At 44.8% G+C, this 23285-nt stretch overlaps 1 long non-coding RNA gene across 1 annotated transcript; it reads left to right on the top strand.

Annotated features, from left to right (window-relative positions):
* The first annotated feature begins 727 nt into the window (after positions 1 to 727).
* LOC124248350 (uncharacterized) lies at positions 728 to 19730 on the top strand. The gene is made up of 3 exons (XR_006890996.1): positions 728 to 2064; positions 15731 to 15818; positions 18255 to 19730. It is a non-coding gene; the product is annotated as an uncharacterized LOC124248350 (long non-coding RNA).
* Positions 19731 to 23285: the final 3555 nt, after the last annotated feature.

The following is a 23285-nucleotide window of genomic DNA, read 5'->3' as shown; positions in this document are numbered from 1 at the left end:
AAACTTGAACCGGGCAACCTGTGGACTTAGCTGCTTAGCACCAATGTGGATGCCACGTTTGGGTTTACAAGTACCTAATGTGCTTATGCCGAGTATTTATTATGGCTTAGTTTAATTTGTATAAACACTAATATTCTTGAAGTATACATTCGAAACCACCTTTAATGCCTGTATTATTGTTACACTTTATAATAACATCATTATTTATTTGCATTTAGGGGGCTTTTCCCAGCGTTCTCATGACCAACAACCAGAGAAATGCAAATCACTTCCACTGCTTTGATTTTTATTAGCATGGGTACAACTTCCTCCCTAATGTCTCTAATTATTAATTTCTAAACTATCCATAACTTCATTAATCACTTAGTGCATTATTTGCAATGAACTTCTGATACGGAAATAACTTCTAAGTCTCCTGCAAGATAGTAACTGAGAAATTTGAAATTAATTTTCAATATTTGCTAAAATTCAAATTAACTTCAATGTGAAAATTTTCGTATAAAAAATCAGTGAAGCTACAGTATAAGTAGAAAAGTTTAGTGTAATAGACATTTGTCATTTGTGGCCCACCTGTGATCGGAAAGCCCTTCCTGTGCATGGGGAGTGTCCCGCATTCACCCCTCCCTAAGGCAGTGACTGGAAACTTCCTTTCCCGGGCTGCCTGGCAGCTAAGACCGCCAGCCCTGGGCTCTTGCATCAGATGTGCCACCCCAAGCGTTCGGCTTGGAGCAGAGCTTCTAAAGAAGCCAGCCTCGTACTGCAGAGGGTAGGCACAGTGTTCTCGAGGCTTTGGGGCAGCGGTGGCAGAGACCTTGTCATCCCATGGTGGCATGTTATGCTGGGGTCACTTGTGTGGCAGGGCAGTCTTTGGAGCAGTTTCCAGGTGTGATGTGGGAGTTTTCGTGCTTTATATTAAACCTCCAAACGTAACAAGCCTGTTGGAGATTCTGTTTATCTTGTGTCTTTTCTTTTTTTTGATAAATTCTTCTGCTTAAACAAGCCAGAATGAGTTCTCTCATTTGCAAGTAAGAGCGACTGGCCGGAAACAAGTTGGTATCGGGAATTGCAAATGACAAATGCTAAAAGATGCAGGAGGTAGGACACGGTTGGAGAAGACCCACTGTCCTGGGTGAGTTGAAAAATTGGTGAGCCTAGTTATTTGGTGGCAAAACATTTTGCCAGACTGACTGACTGTACTTTAGGGTAGAGACCAGACTGGTGTTAAGGGAGATAATAGGGAGCTGCAGAGTGTTGGCATGTGCTGGTCTCTTCCTAGGCAACTGTGGGGTTGGTGCCAGACTGCGTGGGTTCAAACCCCACTTCTGCTTACTCACCGTGTGACCAGCTTCCTCAGCTGAAAATGGAAATGATAATCATACCTACTTAGGACTGTGAGGAGGATTAAGTGAATCATACCTGGAAAGCAGTGTCACAGAAGTGTTGAATGAATGCAAGCTGCGAAGTCCTGCAGAAGAGCAATACAGCCAGACTAAAGGAAACTGGGTGGAAACCAGAGTGGAGAAGAAAATAGAGCCTCGCTAGGAGAAGCTTTCTCTGCTTGCAACCTGCAGTCTGAGTTGATGGAAAGTTCCAAGAGTCCTGGTTTGGGCAAACCTAGCAAAATGGAAACTCCACCAAGTGGCCTGCAGCAGCCTCAGCAGGAGTTTACACTGAAGACTGGCCTTGCCAAAAGGGCATTAAATGTGGGGTTTTCCCACTTCAAGTGATGGCTGTGAATTGCCCCGAGACAGTAGCAGGTAAACTAAGGGAGAAGGTACTGGACAGAGTCCCGGATACCAGCTGCTCCCAGATCAAATGCTCAGTGTAAAGAGCATGTAGGCGAGATCTCTGTTTGCTCGAGCCTGGGGTGTATGGAGAGTCCTTATCCCTCGCTGCCTTTGTAGGGCAAGGCCTGTGTTCAGGGCAGATAACCTGGCTTTCCAGCTGGAGGAGGGCACCACGTAGAGCCACATTTAGACCTGATGGAGAAAACTGCATTTCACCTGGAGATTTCAGACTGCAATCAGTAACTGGAAGAGACGGAGGCATCCTTCTTTGGTCGGGGTGAGTGCTTTCCAAGTGTGTGTATGCAAAGGGCAGTGTGTATTCTGCGGGGAGCCAAAGAGGTTGACTGTGGTAGACACTGCATATCCCCGCACCTACTCCCAAACCTCCTTGCTATCTTAGGCCTCTATTTTAAAGGCTGGAGAAATTCCTACCTGGATCTAGGGGCGACCATGTGACATTTCTGCCCAGTGATCTGTAAGTGGCAGGTAGTTTACTTTTAGGTAGTTTTAGAAATGCTTTTTACTTTCCCAAGTAAGCCAGGACAGCCATTTAGTGAACTTCAGTGATGGGCCATTGTGCCGTGGATGGCGGGAGGCAAGGCCGTCGCGTCCACGGGGTGCTGCAGCAGCCCTGGCACAGCCCTCCTGGGTGGGGAAACAGTGTGAGCCACTGTTGGCTGGTTTCGCTTTTGCTTGAAGGTGAATTCCTCTCTTGCTGATAGAGTCTGTCTGCTTCCCGAAATATATGTGTGTAATATATTCAGAAGCTGGGGGGAAATCTTTCTGCCAATAATTAAAAATCACCTATTAGTATAAGCCTTGCAGACTCTTTTCTCATAGTTTCCTTTCCCTGAAGTAGTCCCTACATAAAGTGAAAGAGAATTCAGTGTTTGTTTTGTCTCAACAAGCATTTCTTTGTTAATTGCTATGAATAGGTATTGTTTTTAGAACTGGGAATGAAAAAATGCGTAAGGTAGTAATCTTGCTTTCAAAGAGTTCATAGTTTATTTCAGAGAGAGAGACAAAAGCAAGAACAGTGCAAGGTGAAAGGTGCTAACACAAGATGTCACTTGACTGAGTTCTTTGGGGTTAATGAGATTTTTTATCTCTAGTTCCAGCATCTAGCACGTATCTGGTACACAATAAATTGGCAGCAAGTTTGCTGACTGTATGAAAGTACCGAGAGACCATAGATGACTGAGCACATCTGTTAGGAGTGGTGAAGTCAGACGGCAATAAAGATGAGGTCATCTGTGCTAGGTCCTGATGGGGGAGTGGGGATGCCAGCTGGAAAGGCAAGAGGAGGGCTTTCCAGAGAACTGCGAGGGGAGGACAAAGGAGTGATGGCACCACCCTGTCTGTCTCTCGCTACCTTGAGGCCTTCTGACCTTGGGCTAGTTCTGATGATTTGCTCCCCACCTCTATAGTTCTTCCTCTCCCAGATTTTTTTAAATCAACTTTTTATTTTGGATTTACAGAATTATTGTGACAATAGTACAGAGTTCCCTCACACTCCAGTTTCCCCTATTACTAATGTGTTAAATATGGTACACTTGTCACAGTTAACCAGTACTGGCACATTATTATATACTTTATAGAATGTATATATGAATGATAATATTACTCATATGTATTATGTACTTTATTCAGATTTCTCTTTTTTTACCTAAAGTCCTCTTTTTGTTTTAGACTCCCATTCAGGTTACTACATTACAGTTAGTCTTATCTTAGGCTCCTCTTGGTTGTCACAGTTTCTCAGAGTTTCTGTTTTTGATGACCTTGACAGTTTTGAGTACTGGTCAAGTATTTTGTAAAATGTCCCTCAATTGGGACTTGTCAGATGTTTTCTCATGGTTAGACAGGGGTAATGTTTTCTGGGGGGAAGACCAGAGAGGTGATGTGCCGTTCTCATCACATCACATCATGGGTTCATCAACACTTTGAACATGACTTATCAGTACTGATGTTGACCTTGATCCCCTGACTAAAGTGTCTGCCAGGTTTCTCCACTGTGCAGTCAACTCTTTTTTTCTCCCTTCCTGTACTCTACTCTGCAAGAAAGTCACTGAGCACAGTCCACACTTAAGGAATCCCATTTCCTAGGGTGGAGTAGCTACATAAATTATTGGGAATTCCCCATGGAAGACTTGTCTGTTCTTCCCCCATTTGTTTGTTTATTCCACCATTTATATCAGTGTGAACTTATGGATATTTATCTTACTCTTTGGGTTATAATCCATTATCACTTTGTCACTCAAATTCATTGTTCGCTTCCAGGATGTGCAGGTAGCACTTTCGGAATTGTTAGTCCATACCTTTGTGGGAAACAGCTTTCCCACTAGAGCACAGTGCTCATGACAGTGTATCGTGCCTTTGGTCTCAACAGACGTCACTCATTTCCAGAGTCACTCAGTTCAACACTTTATTCCCTCATCCAGCCTTCAGTAAGATTGTTTTATATGTCTGTGATACTTCTGGATTTATTTGTCACATTCTGCATTTTCATCCTGGGATTCCCCCAACCTCCTAAATGAATTTCTTAAAATTTCTGTACGCTAAGTTATGTTTTGGGCTGTAAAGTTTACAGGTTTTGACAATGCTTTTTGTCTTGTAGTCACCATTAGAGCATCACACAGAATGGTGTCACCGCCCTGAAAACATCCCCTGTGCTGCACCTATTCACCTCAGCCCTCCCTCAGCCTGGCAACTACTGCCCTGTCACTGTCTCCAGAGTTTTGCCTTTTCCAAAGTGTCATAGAATTGGAGTCATTCAGTATGCAGCCTTTTCAGACTGGCTTCCTTCACTTAGCACTGTGCATTTTAGATCCATCCATATCTTTTTGTGGCTTGATAGCTCATTTTTTTAAATGTTTTTGTTGCTAGTAAGGTTTTATTTATTTGTTTATTTTGGTGAAGAACATTGGCCCTGAGCTAACGTCTGTTGCTAATCTTCCTCTTTTTGCTTGAGGAAGATTGTCACTGGATAGCTCATTTTTTATCAGTGACTATTATTCCATTGTCTGGATGCACCACAGTTTTTTATCCATTCCGCTATTGAAGGACATCTTGGTTAATTCTGGTTTTTGGCGATTAGGAATAAAGCTGCTACGAACGTTTGTATGGAGGTCTTCTGTGGATGTGAGTTTGTACATCAGTTGGGTAAATATCTACGAGTGTGATTGCTGGATTATACGGTAAGACTGTTGTGCCTCTCTCGTATTTTCAAATTCTCCCTGTTCTGCCGACTTTTCTGAAGCATCCAAACGTTCTCAAAGCTCTCCGTTCTTAGGGGGAAAAGTCTAACCCTTGAATTTTTAGCTGACTTTCCTCCTTCCCAGTGCTCCTTTTCACAGCCGGGCTTCTCAATCCCCTACTCTCTACCACCACCTCCTTACTTTTGATCACCCCTTCAATTCAGCCCACACTTCAAGGACGGGGATTGTAATTGATCACAAATTAAACCTCTGCTTCCACCAGGCTTCCTCAAATGCTTTGTTACAGATCACTGCGACCCACATCTACTGGGATCTCTTCAGTTCCCTTTCCTGACCTTTTACGGCATTTGATGCTGTTAACTCCTCCCTTTTGAGGCCTGTGACCACTCTTCCTGTTGGTGTTTCCTTTGTGCTCGCTCTTCATGCTCTTCCTAGAGCAGATCGTGTCTGCTCTGCTGACCTTCAGTTTTTGCTGTGACTAACCCGTATCTTTATCTCAGCCAGTCCTCATGACAAAACTTCAGATCTCTATCTAGCTGCCTACTAGATGTCCCTTCCCACTTAAAACGTGTTCCAAACTTCACTCACTTTGCCCCGCTCAAAACTCCTGCTAAGTTCTCTAATTCGGGAAATTCATCACCTAGGTCAGAAACCTGGGAGTCATCCTAGATTCCTCCCTTTCCCTTGGATCCCAACCCAGTCTGTTGATTCTCTTTCTTTCCCATCTTCCACATCAACGCAGAGGAGTTACTTCATTTCACACCCTCATCATCTCTTGCCTAGAATAGACGGTGGTCTCCAACTCGTTTCCCTGCTCTAATCTTGCACTCCCAATCTGCCAAAGTAACACCTCAGCTATTCAAGTTATTTAAAAGTTGTAGAAAGGAATCAGTTGTTCTCCAGCCAAGTCTAGACTCCGTAAGCTAGTGAGCTGGGGCCTTCTCCCCACCCTCGTGCTTATTCTCCCACCGCACCTTCCTTTATGTTCCAGCAAGCAGGAACATTGGCAGGTTTTTTGCTCATGTTCTTCCCTCTGCCTGAAGAATCGGCCTTTTCTCCCTATTCTTCCAACATTTATCTTGCAGCCAGTTAATTGCTATTCATGCAAGGTTTATTTGCACCACAAGCCTTATAATGGAAAACAGCAGTCCTCTGCCCTGTATCTCCCCAGCGGTGATTACTTTTCACAGTTCTAGCTGGGTTGCTTCTGGGCTCTGCCTCTGTATTTCTAAATACAGCCTCATGAGGCTAATTTCCCCTCCCTCCCCTGCTCCCATTCTTCGTCCTTCTCTTCCTAAGCAAGTGTCTAAGAATAGCGTGAGCTCAGTCTCCACCTCCTTAATTTCCACTCACACCTCAACCCACTACAACTCAAGGAGTAAATCCAGAAAAAGATGACATTGACTCAGGGCAGTAGGGGACCCAACACAGGAGAGAGGGAAAAGAAATTCCCAAGATGACGGCGAAGGGAAGTCTTGATCCAGTAGCTGTGGGGAAGGCCTAGAGAACTCGGTGTCATGGGAGCCGGAAGATGAGGGCTCTCAGCAGGACGTCTCCAAGGGGGAAGATGGAATCTATTTGTTACATACGCTGACTCAATTCCCGGAAAAACTTGACTCAATGAATTCCAAGAAAAGTTGTAAATAGTAATGAAAATGAACTGTGGTATGCAGCTGGCTCAGCTGAGAATAAAATACAAAATCTCATAATGATATAATACTGATTACTAATTTTTTTAATATTGCTTTATCACTAATGTGAAAGTATGAATAGAGAGGGGTAGGAAGGGATGTTTGAAGGCTAAACTCTTCCATTTTCTAGGAAATCAGTGGATTACTAAAACTCTCTTTGTCTCTCCCAGGTTCCTCTGGGATCCTCCCAGTGCTGGATCCTCTACCTTCATTTTCTTGATTTCCTCTGTGTTTTTGGTGGACCTTATCCCCTAGTAGTTTCTTGAGAAAAAAAGACATGGGGCATACATTTTTTTGAGGCTTTGCATCTGAAAATATCTTAATTCTGTCATCATACTTAATTGATAATTTGACCAAATATGGAGTTCTTGGTTAAAACCCATTTTCCCTCAGCATTTTGAAGGCATTGCTACATTGTCTTCCTATATTGCTGTTGAGAAAATCAGTATCATCCTTTATGATGTGTTTTTCTTCTCTCTGGAAGGTTTTGGAGCCACTGTTCTCAAGTGTCATGATTATGTGTCTTGGTGTGCATCTCTTCACTCATTATGCTGGGCATTTGGGATGGACTCTGTCACTCTGAAAATTCACATACTTTGAATTCATATCCTGGAAATTTTTAATGTAATATTTCTTTGATAATTTCCTCCCCTTCCTTCATTGTATCTTTCTTCATTGTAACTCTTTCTGGAGCTTTCATTAGTCAGTTTGCTTCTGGATTGGTCTTTCTTTTCTGTCTTATTTGCTGACCTCTGACCTAAGACAATAAGATACAGAAGTGGTTGAGTCCTGGATCGGAGCCTCAAGAGTCTAGATGTATCTAAATTATGGAGCTTCCTGTGTTGCTTTATTTTGTAAAGTGACACATTCTAAATATTTTCAGACCTTTTGAAGGACAATGAATTTAATAATGATATTTTATATAAATGCACATACATTGACAGTATGGGAAAATTAGCAATTTCCTTCTAGAAGCACATCCTCTTATTCAGTACTCAGGTATTAAGATAACAGATATTATTTGCTAAATGAAGAGCAGAACACAGACCCTATTCTGTGAAATGCTGTTTAGTAAATTTCCTTTGTTTTGGTTATCAGCTGGACATTCACAAAATAGATTTAATTTTTAAAAAGTAACCTAAAACTTTTTTAAAAAGTGTGAAAAGGGAAAGATTAAGGAAATATTTTACATGAGAATGCCTTGGGTTCATACAACTATGATAACAGAGAAAGACAGTGTTGTTACATTACTGTCTCTTTAAAAGTTATGTGGTCTGCAGATATTTTCAAACACATTTCAGGATACCAGTGACTTCCAGATTTGGTAACAGCTGGGTCTTTTTCTTTAGCAACCACCTTTTTTCCCTCTTCTGCCCTCTGACATGATATTAAAAATACCTTTTTTTAAATCTCTTCTATTATCCTCTTCTGGCTGTGCTTTTCTCCCACCGCAGAAGTGTCCCATCTAAGCAGGGAACACATGAAGTTGTCAAGGTTTCTGGTAAGCTGAGGCACTGTCCCCGTGGACGGGTGTGAGACAGAGCCTGTGGGGCGGGTCTGCGGCTTGCTGCAACCAGAGCTTCTGTGAGGGCAGGATATGGGTCTACGGAATGGAGTTGCTAAGGGAATTGTATTACTGATTTATCTTGGAAAAACAGAATGAACAAATGGAATCAAAATCTGATAATGTGGCAAAAAAACCTTAACCCAGCAAAGACACACTTTGCAGTTACGTGCAGTACTGTTCTTAGGGTCATAGTCAAGAGCTAAGAAACAAAATCACGCTGATGCTGCAGCCCTTCCGATGTAAACCAATGGCAAGTCAATGAACCATTGTCTAGGGTGAGTGTTTTATGAGGGACTAACCGTATTGAGTAATTCTGAACTGAATTTTGCATAATTATCACCAAAATTTGGGTTAAAAAGTAAGTTCAGGGCTATTATTCTTATTTTCAGTTTTTAATTTTTCTCAAAATAATATATGCACAGAATTATAAAATCAAGTAAGTGTTCAAGGCTCGTAGCAAATAAGAAGAGCCCTCTGCCCCACTGGTCCTGTTCCCCAAAGGAAAACACATTCAACTCTTGTAACTGTTTATGGCGTTTATTTCCCTATTTCTAACTCATTTGCTCATAATACTACTTCTTGATTTGTTATTTTTAGACATTTTTCTAATGATTTTCTGTTATGGGGAAGGAGGATTTAGCTCTCTTGAGCCAATTCTCATGTCTCATTTCTCCTCCCCAATTCTTCTAATATACTTACATCAAAATTTTGTGTTAAAGCAAGAGTCACTCCCTACTAACTTCCTAATACATAAGTATGATTCACTTATGGTCCGTATATTACGATTATTTTCTTATATAACTTTTGGGTTTTCCTAGAGTTAATAATAATTGCCCAGTTTTAAATAATTGTTTAGTGTTAAGTACTTATTTTAAGTTCTGTCCTAATTGTTCCGGTGGTTTTTATCTGCCATTCGATACTGTTTCCCCAGGTCAGCCATATCAATTAACCTATCAGTTTCGTATTTTTTCGGAGAACCCTCCTCCAGAGTCCTCTGACCTTCTGCCCGGATCCGGACTGGTCAGTTTCTGGGTCTGCTGCCCATTGCCATCTTGAGGCTTCCCTTGGTGTGTTATGGTGCTGGGTCCCTTATTTTTAGTTTCTTATCTTCCATGTTCTTGCTTTAATAGATACATCCCCTCAGAAACTTCGTGAGAATTTTGTTACTTTTTGTATTTTGGAAAATGTTTTTATTCTACCTCTGCCTTCGATTTTTATTTATATATGTGGCTGGGTTTTAAACTGTATTCCATTAGACTTCTGAGCTGTTACTCCATTTTATTTTAGTTCCTATGGTTGATGTTGAGAAGCCTAGTGCTGTTCTGATTTTTCTTTAAATGTGATGTGTGTTTTTCTCTCTGGAAACTTTTAGGATCTTTTCTTTATTTCCAATGTTCAGAAATGTCACGAGGTGGTTGGCCCTTTCAATCTAGACTTGTGTCTTTAAGGTCTGGGAAATTAATCTTGTATTATGTGTTCTTACGTACCATCATTTAGTGTTCTGTTCTCTTTTTCTGAAACTCCAATTACTCAAATACTGGATCTTAAACTCTTGTTGAAATGTTATTTGATATGATCTTCCTTTCTTTCTCTCTCTCTCTCTCTCTCTAAATATACAGCTATGTACTGGGGGGCTTTGGGGAGAAGAAGAAAAAAAAAAGATTGGCAACAGATGTTAGCTCAGGTGCCAATCTTAAAAAGAAAAAAGAGAGAGATTTCTAAGTTTTAGCTGGACACAAAGCTGTCCGAAACAAGGCTGCATTCCCCAGCTGGGGTTCTGGGAGGTGAGCTGGGGTCCCCGTTTAACTCCGAAACCTTTTTGAACTCTCTGATTTCAGCCTGAGGCCTAGGCCTGAGTCCGCGTTAAGTCGGTGTCCTCAAGCCCAGAGCTGCCCTGATTGTCCTTCACATGCCCGACGAAGCCCAGATCACACACACCTTCCACCGTCCACCCGCCATGCCTGTGCTGGGGCAGCCACACTGAACTCTAGGTGTGGACTCCGCACCCATTACACCCTCGGTCAAGCTATAGCATAGCACTTGTCACACTGTGGAGTTGTGTGTGGTGTACCCCACCAGACCGTAAAAGTCACAAGTGCACCAAGTGTCTATAGTGCCAGTATGTCCAGGATCAGCTGATACACAGTAGGCTCTCTAATATCTGTTTAATGCATGAATGACAACTTCTTTGAGCTCTGAACATTTTTGGTGTGATTTTTGGACAAATAATTATCCTTGACTTTTTTTTTTTAGCAGCAAGTTAAGGCTTGTGATGTTTTAAGGGAATTAATATGTATCAATGAACTCAAAGGAAATATTCGATTTTTTTTTTTTTAATTTTTGCAGGCTTTCTTCTAACCTCTGCCATCAGTAAAAAAGGGTTTTTCTATCTAGGGGGACCCCTGAAGTGTGGCAGTGATTCACCTGAGGCATCGATGTAATTGAAAATTGGGAGACCAGTGGGGTCATACAGTATTGGAAAAGGAGAAACTTGACAAGCACGTTCTCGTTGGTCCATTGTTGCCACAACAGGAAGGCACTGATGGATTAGGCTGTCAGCACAGGCTGTGTCTGCTCGTCAGGTTAGCACTTGGCCTTTACATCATGAGAAGCAGCCAAGAGCAAAGATCTTGCTCGTTGCACTGAAAGCACCTCTTACCTAGTTAACCCGAAACGGCAATTATCCGACTCGAACTCTGGCTATTGTTGGTCTCTTTTTGGAATTAACGCAGTTATCTATCTGAAATTTGGGAGTGTAGAAGGCCCGTTACCGTAGCTCCTTTAGACGGGTCTAAAATAGACTCTCCACTCAGCACTTTGAGATCTGTTTCTGGGATGGCCCGAAGTTTCCTTGCCCAGAATGGACGGGTCGAGGGGGTAGGCAGAGAGGGGAGGAGGGTGAAGAGGGAAGACGGAACAAGAATGAAAGAGAACCTATGTAATAGAAAGGAAGCTCTGAGTAATCTTATTAATTAGTCCATTTTCCTGCTCTGCCCTCCTTACCTCATGCAATTTTTAATCAAATTGTGAAGAAAGGTGGTCACAGAGGACTCTGCTGAATCTCACTAGGAGGTGCAGAAAGGAAGGTTCTGGGCAGAGTTAGAGTGGAGCTGGTAATAAAACCGTCTTTACCTCCTATAAATCAGTGGAACTCATCAGCCGCTTTCCAGTAAAATTCCCAGTTCCCGAGTGAGGGGTGACGTTAGAGTCGAATGGAAACAGCAGCGGCGCGTTGTGCATGATTAGTACATAAGGGTTAGGTGAGGCCTCGCATAACAAAGAAGACAAACTCTAACAGGAGCCATAGCAATTTCTTGGGGCTGCCATAGCAAATTACCGCAAACGGAGGGGCTTAAAGCAACAGAAACTTATTCTCTCACAGCTCTGGAAGCTATAAGCTGACATCGAGCGTCGCTAGTGCAGTTCTGGAGGCTCTAGGGGAGGAGCCTTCCCTACCTCTTCCAGCTCCTGCTGGTTGCTGGCCGTCCTTGGCATTGTCTGGCTTACAGACGTGTCCAGTTGTCACCACATGGGTTCTCTCTTGGTGTCTCTTTTCTTAGAAAGACACCAGTCTTATGGGATTTAGGAACCACCCTACTCCAGTATGACCTCACCTTGACCCATTACATCTGTAAAGACACTATTTCCAAATGAGGTCATATTCTGAGGTTCCAGAAAGGACATAAATTTGGGGAGACACTATTCAACCCAGTACAGTAGCTTAAATAAGAGAGCATTTTCGTCTCTCCCAGACAAGTTCCAAAATAAGCAGTTCAGAGGTGGCCAGTGAAGGTATCCAGAAGCCAGATTGCTCTGCCGTCCTTAGCCTGTGCTTTGCACTTCATGGTCTGTGAAAGGACGCTTAAGTCCCACCCATCACATCTGCCTTCCACCTGCAAGAAGGAGAAAGAGGGATGCAAGAAGAGTTTATGAGGTGCACGCCAGTTGCTCCTTAATACTTCAATGCAGTATTTCTACTCACATCGCATTGGACAGAACTTTGTCAGATGTGTAGCTAGCTGCAAAGGAGCCTGGGGATGTAGGCTTTTTTCAGACAGCTGTATGTCCCGCCCACACTTGGAAGCCTTCTTTGTAAGGCAAAGAGGGTGAATGTATATTAGGGATGCAACCAGAAACCATCCACAGTCCGGATGGCTTGCCTTATTTCCCCACAAGATGTATAGAAAGTAGTTTTTTTTTTTTTTTTTAAAGATTAGCATCTGAGCTAACAACTGTTGCCAATCTTTTTTTTTTTTTTCCTGTTTTATCTCCCCAAATCCCCCTGGTACATAGTTGTATATCTTAGTTGCAGGTCCTTCTAGTTGTGGCACGTGGGACGCCACCTCAACGTGGCCTGACCAGCAGTGCCATGTTGGCACCCAGGATCCGAACCTGCGAAATCCTGGGCCACTGCAACAGAGTGCGTGAACTTAACCACTTGGCCACGGGGCCGGCCCCTAGAAAGTAGTTTCTTAAATTAATTTCCAAAAATGACTGTTAAATAACTTTCTAAATGTCTTGACAGTATTTTCTCTTAAAAAGTGATCTATATTTGTAGGAATCAGAGATGGCTGAAGAACTCCTGAACTGACTTTTTAGGTGAAATTCAGAGCTGCTGCATTACTTTACAAGCTCAAGAGAAGTTATGATGCTTAACGTGTACTCTTTTGCAAGCACAACCATACAGCTAATTCCCAGCCTCCCATAGCCTGCCCAAGACTCCCTCGGTTCCTAGCAGTCGATGCCCCTCGCCTCCCTGCACGCGGGTGTCACAGGGTCTCCTCAGTGCCAGTCTTCTTCCCAATTCGTTCTCCTTCATTCCCCTTGTTATTCCGTGTTTATTAAGCATCCAAAGATCTGAAAAGAGTTAGGGTTTCTGCCACAATCTAAGAAATCTGGACCTTATCAGAGAAAACAAAAGGGAAGACCTTTTTTGGTGAAGACAGCATATTCCCTAAAAATAAAACCTTTAGCCCTGTAGGAAGTCTCACGGAGAAGGGACAAGGACGGAGGAGGAGAATGTTCTCACCTCCCGTCGCCTCGCACCTGCCTTGGTCCAGTGAGTCATCCTCTTCGCTTTGACTCACGGTCTCTGACTCACTTTGCTTATTTCTCTGCCCGCTGGGGGAGCCTCCCAGCTACAAAGACCATCTTCCTCTCTTAGGCTCTTCTTCACCTTTCTGTCTTCTCTTTAGCCTTAATAGCATGAACGGTTGTCTCTGCCCCGCCAATTACCGTATTTCAGTATGCCTTGTCAAGGAGGCTCTCGTCACTTCTCAGCTCAAGTCCAGACCCTGGGGGGTGGGCAAGGGAGGGATGAGAACGGAGACCAGTAGACGGAAACAGTGCAAAAGGCAGGTGGGGCGCCTGCGATTGTGGCGTTCCTTGGCCTGAAGGGATGCGTTCTTCTCTGTCTTCTCACCTGCTCCTTACCTTGGAGGGTGATTCACTCTGAACAGCAGGGCGTGGTGTAGGATGGCCTTTGCCTGAGAGCTTCTAACCAAAGAATCCTTCCTTCTTGAGAAAATAAGAACTAGCAATTTTCAGTTCAGTAAAGACTCCCAGCTTCTCCATAGACTTCATCCTGGACAACTGCTTATAAGACTCATGAATGCATTCAGCTCAGCAACTCGGGCGGTGTATAATTTCCACATTTTGCTACCTTGAACCAATTGTATTATTTTTATAACAATGACTGTGCAGAAATAAAGGCAACTCTTTTTCCCCCAAGCGATTAGACAAATGCTTATTTTCTGACAAAAATAAATCTTCCCCTCACATGTCCTTTTAGGTTTCCCACCGATCACCCACACAAGCCCTCATTCTGAACAGCTAGTCCCTTCCTACTAATGACAAACCGTTTGGGCAGAAGTTGTTTCCAAAGACTGAAATAATGTTTCCAGCTGGGTGGTGTCATCATATCCACTGTGCTATGTGATTGCCCATAGCAAGCTTATTTGTGTTGAAACGTTTCATCTTCCCAGGTCTCAAAGGGGAAGAGGCTGGAGTAAGATGCTGAACTTCTTTTCGAAACAGGTCAATTTGGAAATATTGGGGGAGGGGGAAATGGTAAAATAATTGGCTTTTTCTGCCATCTCTCTGCTTATCTATAAAATCACTTCAGCTAAATTATGTGATTGTTGACTAGAGTAGGTGGAAAAAAACATTCAGGCAAATTATATATTTCTATGCCAGTTATCCATTGAAACAGTATTTATTAAATGCTTACCATTCTGTTAGGCACTATGATAAATTAACAATATATATCTATCAGATGCCCCAAAGCATGTTGAAAATACGGGCACAAGTACGATTCTAAAGTATGTAAACAATAATGCTGGTAAACAGGTGAAGGTAGAAATGACCTGAAAAACACACTCAGAGCTTAGAGAAAAGATTTTTTTTTCTTTTTCTGGCTCTTAGGGGCACATCAAAACAAAAAATTCCAAAGCACGAACAGTTTCCTGAAGCCACTGAACACTCACATCCACACGGAAACTTCCATGCTTAACTGGCTCATACGGTTTTCCTTCAAAGGCAGGTAGACTCATGCTCCCTAGCCAGAGGTGGACGAAGCTTCCAGCTCCAAGTCCTCATCAGTTTTTGGTTCTCAGGCCAGCCAGCCGGAGACAGGCCACTAAGCACCCTCGGCCAGCCGGCAATGCTGAGCTGTTGCACTCACCTACAAGACGGCGTGTCGATTGTGAACTTCAAATCCACCTTGGGAATCTGAAAGAGTTCATCTAGTAAAATGTTTTAAAATCCTTAGTCCAAGATTGGTGCTTGTCTAAAACATTTGGTCTGAGTGAGTTTTAAGGCCTGGGATACGAAGACCCTCAAATATCCCACAGAGAAGGCTTCTCCCAACCACACTGGGTCTTGTTGAGCAGGACGGGAAGGCCTTCAAATGCCCCCCACTCCATACGGGAGCCCTGCGGTAACACGCCATGCCTCCCCCTTCCTTTCCCACCTGCCCCTGTTACAAGAAACACATTTTCTGCTTCCCAGCACCCAGCTTATAATTCTGCCTAATGAGATGCAAGTAGAAATATCAGGGGTCTTTCAGGGCAAGCTTTTGCTCTCCTGGTAAGAGGGAAAGATGAGTTGGTGCTGGTCTTTGTCGCAGTTCAACCTTGAACGATGTGGACCTGATGCCTGGAGATGCAGCAGGGGTCAGACTGTGGGCCAGAAGCCCACTTGCTACGGTTGATGGAACAGACCCTCAAGATTCATCGCACCAGCCCTGGGCTGTTTACCTCTGGACTTCTTACGTCCTTTCTTGTTTAAGTCACAATAGACTAGGGTTTCTATTGTTTATGGGCAGAAGCATCCCAAAGTGACACAGAATTTGGCATCTGAAAATGAGTGGTTTCCAGGATTATTTTTTTAAATTTTAATATAGAGCTTAGGAAGTATTGTTTATTTAACTGCATCTTAACAAATGTTTACTGAGCATTTTCTGCACTTCAGGCATGGTGCAAGATGGGTGACACAAAGAGGGAGAAGACATTGGGAGTCCAAGCCATGCAGAAATCGGAATCCATATTCAGCAGCAAAGGTAGCTTTGTGGTCGATTGACTCACTCATTTAAAAAATGACTATGATGCATCTACAGTGAGCCAGGCTTTTGGAGCTGAAGATAGAAAGATGAGTGGCACTGCTCTAAACTTTTAGCACAATCTTCCAATCATCCATCCTTCATCCATCCAATGTGAGGGGGTTTGTTGAGGACCTGCTATATACCAGGCTCAGGATTACAAAGTCACTCCGATTTTGAATAGTCTCATAGGTGCCAGAAGTTGGATTCAGGAAGGAATAAAATGAGGGGTGGGGGGACCTGGCCTGAGGTGCTTCAGTGGGTCCACCAGCATGAATAGTTGGGGCTCTCTCCCTTTGGGGTGTCCAGGCGCTCCAGTGTAATTTGGGCTACAATTTGAGAAGAGGGCTTTTCTCCCTCTTCTTAGTTTCGTGCCTGGCCAAGCAATTTCTGCTGGCCAGCCGTCCCTCTGCCTGCAGCCCTATTTCCTTTACGGTGCTTGCTGTGTAGATAGCCACACCTCCATGCTCTGCCCAGTGCCCTATCCCCACTCCTTTGCTCCCCGATCTGCCTTTCCGCCCCTAATTCTGAGAACTATAATGTCAGGCCTGAAAGCCTCCTTCAAGGGCTTTCAGTCTCTTTAGAGTTGAGGTACCTGAGGCCCAGAGAGAGGAAGCGGCTTGTTCAAGGCCAGCAAGTCAGTTGGTGACAGGAGTCGGCACCAGAATCTAGGTCTCCCGATTCCTGTCCCTTCTGATAAAATTTCGCTGGCTCTGCTTGCCGAAGCCCAGGGGACGAGCTGCTCTTCTGACCGGGTTTGCTCCTTCTGGACAGCCCGCCTCCTGCTGGAATAACGGCTCCATCCTTCGGGAACTGCTCTCCTCCAGCTCGGAAGGCGGGTTCCAGTGGGAGCTGCCTCATTCTTTAGGACCTTGGTGATGGGGTCATGGGGTCCCAAGAACCCCTGCCATCTGCCATCAGTCGTGTTCCTGCCACACGGAGGAGGGTGGTCACGAGATGACGACACGTCGGCAGAAAGGAGCGATGGGAGACAGGGGCGGGCTCCTGGCTGTATCCAGTTGTTCCCACACGAGATAGTCTTCTTTTCCTTCGTTTGTACATTCTGCCTTTCATCCTGAATGATCTCAGCATTCTCCCTGAAATTGCCCTTTTGCCTAAGCTCCTTTGAGTTAGGTGTCTGTCTCAGAACCGAGAGCTCTGATTACCTCAGTGGCGCTAACGAGGGGCCTTTACCCCCAGGGGACTGGATTTTGACTCGATTTTTCTTTCACTGACCTCAGGCCAGTCCTGCTCGCCAGCCATTAGCTGTCCTTCCATGCTTGCCGTCCTGCGCCCCAGGACACTCTGCACAGCGCCCCGGCAAGGCCCACAACCTCTGGATGCCTCCAGAACACGGCCGATGCCATTTAGAAATTAATTCCCTGGCTAATTCTTGATGCCATCCTTAAGTAAGCCACAAAGGCCCTGTAATAGCTTAAAAGCTCTTCTCGAATCCTGTCCAGAAACTCCCCAGCAGCAGATCTGTAAATTAGCTCTTTTTAAACAATTCATTGCAAAATAAAATGACCCACAATTCAGAAAGTCTGGAAAAACATTGTTATGTTGTATATGCTTTGCTATCCTAATCAGGGTCTTTCTGGTCTATAAGTAACCACAGTGCCTTGGGACAGGCCCCCTGGCTTGCTGGTAATGCCATAGTTGTTTCTTTATTAGGTTTTGACCTTGGAAAAGTCGCTATTTAAGCAGAGGAATGCGAAGTAAATTAAACTCAGACTTTTGGAATTTTGGGTTAAGTTTAGGTGATGTATATCGATTTGGTATTTTAAGAACTTGCGATTTGAAGAGAATGGGGCATATCTGAGTATCCAGTGGACGAGCTTGTGATTCCAGTTTAAAAATACCTAAGTGAGTAATTGGTGGAGACGTCATTTCAGCTGAAAGCTGCGACACAATTTTATGAAGATTCTAAGCAGAAAGGGAACATTTAAGAGAACTTAAGATTCAGCATACTTAGTTGGTTGAGAACTTGGGAAGGCTTGTGAGGAAAGTGCAGTATTCTGAAGTGTAAAGCACTAATTTTATAAATGCAGTTTAAAATTGTTGAGCTAGTTTAAATAACTAAATTTCTGAAGGGGGCCAGTCATCAAAGTTTCCCTCAACAGTGACTGTTAAATTTTACTATATTTTATGAAATAAAGTTATAAGTAGAATAATGCAGTTTTAAGTTAAAAGCTTAACGAAAACCTAAAATTTTGAATTTGAATAAAATGAATGTTAATTAAAAATAATTGCAAGCAGTCTTTTGTATATATAAAATCACCTTCAATTACAGTAAAAATATGTTTGTCTAATGTTGGAAATTCAATGCTTCTCTTTTTTAAGCAGTCGTTTGCTCCTTACCTTTGGCCAACAGCTGGTCTTCTCTGCATTTTTCAGAAGGAGAAGCAGAAGCACAGGAAGGAGGAAGTGGCCAGAGCAGAGGCCTCAGCAGGCAGAACAACAGCCGGAGCTGGACTTCATCACGTGTCCCCAGCCCCGTCCCCACTGGCCGGGCTCGTCCACTGTTTAGTTGGCCTCTAAAGTGTCCTGATTCCAGGTGAAGTGAAACCCCAAACAAAGAAACACCCTTTATCTCCAGAAGGGATCATGTGACTCATTTGAACTCTCTATGGCTCCTCGTTTTCCTCTTCAGCATCATATTCTAGGACCATAATGGGGTGGAAAGCTACCACTTGGCCAGAGAAGTGTGGCCTGATTTCTGGGAAAGAGGCAGCCCAGCTCCGCAGCCGTAAATGGGTTATTAAGACTAAATACACTGAGACCGGATAGCCCTCGCTTCCCAGCTGAGCTAACTCTCTGAGGACAGTGCTGTCCCGGGTGCAGGACAATGAAGGGAGGAGAGAGCACAGCTTCCTGGAGGAAGGCCGGGATGCGGCGAGAACAGCGGCATCGGTCAGGCCTGGATTTAGGGCTCTCTCTGCCCTGGTCTTGCCCGGCAACCCGGACAGGCCACTTCCCCTAGCTGAGGTCAGCTCTGTCATCAGAGAAATGGGTGAATGCCTGCTTCTCCCTGACTCAAAAATTTGTCAGGCTGCTCTGATAAAAATACACGAAAGTTCTTTGTAGCATAAAAAAAGCCCAAAAAAGAACCCTGGTTATATTTTGACATGGGGATGGGCCTCTGAGGAGCAGTCTGGTTACACTCTAGAGTCCTTTAGGGCTGTGATGTTTTCAATGGCTCCATCCTCAAGGCACCCCATCCTTGGGCTCAGCGGGTGTCAAAGGTGGGTTTAAACTCTGTGAACAGCTCACTAAGGCCTCCCACTGACCAGAACCTCCCCTCAGCGACTCTTTCCTTCTGAACAAAGGGGTGATCATCCCACCCGGCAGGGAGCAGGTCACCCTGGAGCACACATGCCCAGCTGCCTCGCTGTCGCTGCTCCGTGCTCACGGAAGATGCAAGGACAGCTGGACAGTAAACACAATGGTACTCTCCTTCCATCTGGGACATTAATCAAGGATTTGAAAAGCATCTGTCCCCTAGAGGCTGAATCCTGATTTCTGAAGCTTCAACTGAGAGGAGGAGAGAGGATAATTAACCACATTCCAACGGTCAGGGCTGGACACAGAAGAGTTCAAACAGGAGAATTATTAGGAGGAAAAGGCGGCCCTTTCTGAGAATCATCCTTTATCTGAGCCAGGTCAGCCTGACTTTGGGGGTATTGAGGAGCCCACATCCTCTTTGCAGGTTGCCCATTCCCCCATCCATAAGCCTGTGGCCAATTCTTGGCCATTTATTTGGTTTAAGAAATTACTCTCGGGGCCAGCCCGATGGTGCAGTGGTTAAGTGCACACGTTCCACTTCGGTGGCCCGGGGTTTGCCGGTTCGGATCCCGGGTGCGGACATGGCACCGCTTGGCACGCCATGCTGTGGTAGGCGTCCCATGTATAAAGTAGAGGAAGGTGGGCATGGATGTTAGCTCAGGGCCAGTCTTCCTCAGCAAAAAGAGGAGGATTGGCAGTAGTTAGCTCAGGGCTAATCTTCCTCAAAAATAGAAAAGAAATTACTTGCTGCGGTAGGCATATAGCCCTTAAGATTCTGGGCCTCATGTACATATACTCCTCCCCAGTTAGTCAAACACTCATCTGGGTAATGAAGGGAATTTGCAGATGGAATCGAGGTCCCAAATCAGCTGATCTTAAGAAAGGGAGATGATCTGGGTGGGCCTGAGTCCTTTAAGGCAGAGAGTTTTCTTGGGCCAGTCTCAGAGGAAGTCAGACTTCAAAGCATGAGATGGACTCAGCTCACCCTGGCTGTCTTGAAGATGGAGGGGGCAACATGGCAAGGAATGCAGGCAGCCTCTGGGAGCCGAGAGTGGTCCCCCTGACAGCCAGCAAGGAAATGGGGACCTTATTCCTACAACCACAGGAACTGACATCTGCCAAAGAGAATGAGCTTGGAAGCGGGTTTTTCTCCAATTTCCTGATGGGAACTCAGCCAGGCCGACACCTTGATTTCAGCCTCCTGAGATCCTGAACAGAGAACCCAGTCTTGCTGTGTGAGTACCTATTTTTTTTTGAAGAAGAAGATTAGCCCTGAGCTAACATCTGTGCCCATCTTCCTCTATTTTTTTTTTATATGTGGGATGCCTACCACAGCATGGCTTGATAAGTGGTGTGTAGGTCCACACCAAGGATCTGAACTGCCAAACCCTGGACTATACCAAAGCGGAACATGCGAACTTAACCACTGCGCCACCGGGCTGGCCCCTTGCTGTGTGGCTAATAAATGAGTGGTATTGTAAGCTACTAAATTTGAGGTACTGATCCTCATTGTGCTGCCTGGAAATTAGGCAGTTCCCGTCATTAATGGTAATTAGTAGCTGATTACACGGCCAAATCAATTTGGGAGTGTTCTCTTCCCATTTAGTGAGTTCTCCGGCATCTATAATTACCTTTTAATTTTTTTAAACTTTTCATTTTGAATTAATTTCAGACTCCAGAAACGTTGCAAAGAGTACAAAGAATTCTCATATACCCTTCACCCCAATTCCCCAACTGTTCCATAACCACAGCACAATTATCAAAGTCTGGAGATTAATACTGGTTCAGTGCTATTCAGATTTCACCAACTGCCCTACTAACGTCCCCTTTGTGGTTCAGGATACAGGCCAGGATCACACTTCCTTAGTCTTTCTTCCTTTTCCATGATGTTGACATTTTTGAAGAAGTACTTGCTAGTTATTTTGTAGAATGTACCTTATTTTAGGCGTCTGGAGTTTCCTTACCATTAAATTCATGTTATGCATTTGTGGTAAGAATACTATAGATGTGCTGTTGTGCCCTTCTCAGTACGTTATATCAAGAGGCACACCATGCTGATTTGGTCCAGTACTGGTGACATAAACTTTGATCACCTGGTTAAGGAGGCTGCCAGATTTCCCCACTGTAAAGTTACCATTTTCCCTTTGGTAATTAATCATTAACCTGTGGACAATACGTTGAGACTGTTAATATCCTGTTTCTCACGGCTGGCCCGGTGGCGTAGTGGTTACGTTCGCAAGCTCCACTTCGGCTGCCTGGGGTTTGCAGACCCGGATCCCAGGCACAGACCTGCACACTGCTCATCAAACTGGGCCGTGATGGCATCCCATACACAGACTAGAAGAAGATTGGCAACAGACGTTAGCTCAGCGACAATCTTCCCCACACACACACACAAAATCCTTTCTCATCATATTTATGCTAATTTTAACATCCACTGACCATTCTTCTGTGAAACAATTATTACTGTGCTATCGCCAAATGGTGACTTTTCCAGTTCCATGATTCCTTCAACATTTATTAGCTAGAATTCTAATAATTTCTATAAATTCTAGGATTTGTGAGGAGGAGCTTCCCCTCCTCCTCTATTGTTCATTTGTCTGTAGATTTGGATTCATGGCTCACAATCCATTACTACCATGATTTATCTTGTTGCTCCAATTGTCCCTCAGAAGCCCTTCCAGGTTGGCCCCTGTGTCTCTTGGACGAGTTCCCATCAATTGTTGGCATCTCAGCAAAATGGTTACTTATCTTCTGGCACCACAAGATGTTCCAGGCTCATCTTGTACTTTCCTGCTTCAACCCTCCAAGGTCTCCTGGTTCCTTTCATCAGAAAATGGTATTTAGAAACCAAGATCTGTGCGTTAGATGTGTCCATATAACCACTCCCAATGTCTGTAGTTTTCTCCAATAACATGGATCACTAATCCTTTCACAGTCACATCCTTGTGTGTACACACACACACAGACTCCTATTTTGATAAAAGACAGAGTCAAGGAGCTCATCCCCTGGCAGTGGGATTTCTCTTGACCCCACTGAACCTCAGCCCCAACATTTCCTTGGTCCAGCTCACATGCTCCCACCCTGTGCCCTCCTCTTCTGAGACCCTTCCCATGCATTACCCGGGACCCTAAAAGTAGCCTCTCCCTGCTTCCTGTTTGAATAACATTAACATTAATAATAATAACGGCAGCTACCTTTGACTGAGCACTTGTGCTCCAGGCAAACACGATTTCTTGGAATCCTTAGGGCAATCCATGAAGAACGCATCATCCCCATTTTACAGACGAAATACTGAGGCTCAAAGAGGGTATGGCGCACAGCACAGGCAGTGACATGGCAGGGATCCTCCCGCAGTCTCCGCCCCACCCCACTCTTCCATACACCCTGCCCTATGGCTGGATGCAGGTTTGCCGTTAGGCAAACACCCTCTGGGTGGGAAGCTTGAGGCAGCGGGCGTTTTAAACCATGGGGGCCATACCATTCCGAGAAGCATGGGGCAGGGGATGGCCAGGCAGGGGGACAGCCCCTGGACTCTCCTCACCAGGGAGTCTGGCAGAGGTGGGGTGCGGCTCTCAAGTCCTTTATGGGCCCTGCAGGTCCCGGCCCCCAGACACCCCTGGTCCTTCCTTCCTCCTTCACACACAGTCCTTTTAACCACGGTTCCCTGACGCCCATCAAAAGGCTCCCCACCTGCTTCCTATGGCCCGAGTTCCTTCACTGGAGACAAAGCCTCACCTCCTACAGTTAGAGAGGAAAGGCTTGGAAATGCGAATATCTGGCTTAGGAAAGGAGTTTCTGAGGATAAAAGCGCTTGATCTCTTCCTATGTGAGGGTTACTCTCCCTTTGCAGAGAGCATGAAAGCCTTCGGCCAATAAAGGGGGAAAAGAAATCTGGGAGGGGGTCCTTTTCTTCCTGCAGTGAGAACACCAGAGGCTGTGGCCCTGGCCCCTCCTGCCCCAAGAGCCTGGCTTGGGCTCGGAGGCACGCAGCTGGGCATCAGTGCCAGGGGAGAAGGGCAGCTCAGGCCCTGGATGAAAGGAGCACAGATTCTGATCTAGTCTCTCGGGGGGGGGGGGGGGGGGGGGGCCCCCCCCCCCGCGGCGCGCCACCCCCCCCCGGCGCCGCCCGCGGGCACGCA

Source organism: Equus quagga, chromosome 12 (assembly GCF_021613505.1).
Source record: "Equus quagga isolate Etosha38 chromosome 12, UCLA_HA_Equagga_1.0, whole genome shotgun sequence".
Classification (NCBI taxonomy): Eukaryota; Metazoa; Chordata; class Mammalia; order Perissodactyla; family Equidae; genus Equus; species Equus quagga.
This window is presented reverse-complemented; position numbering and strand designations above follow the sequence as displayed.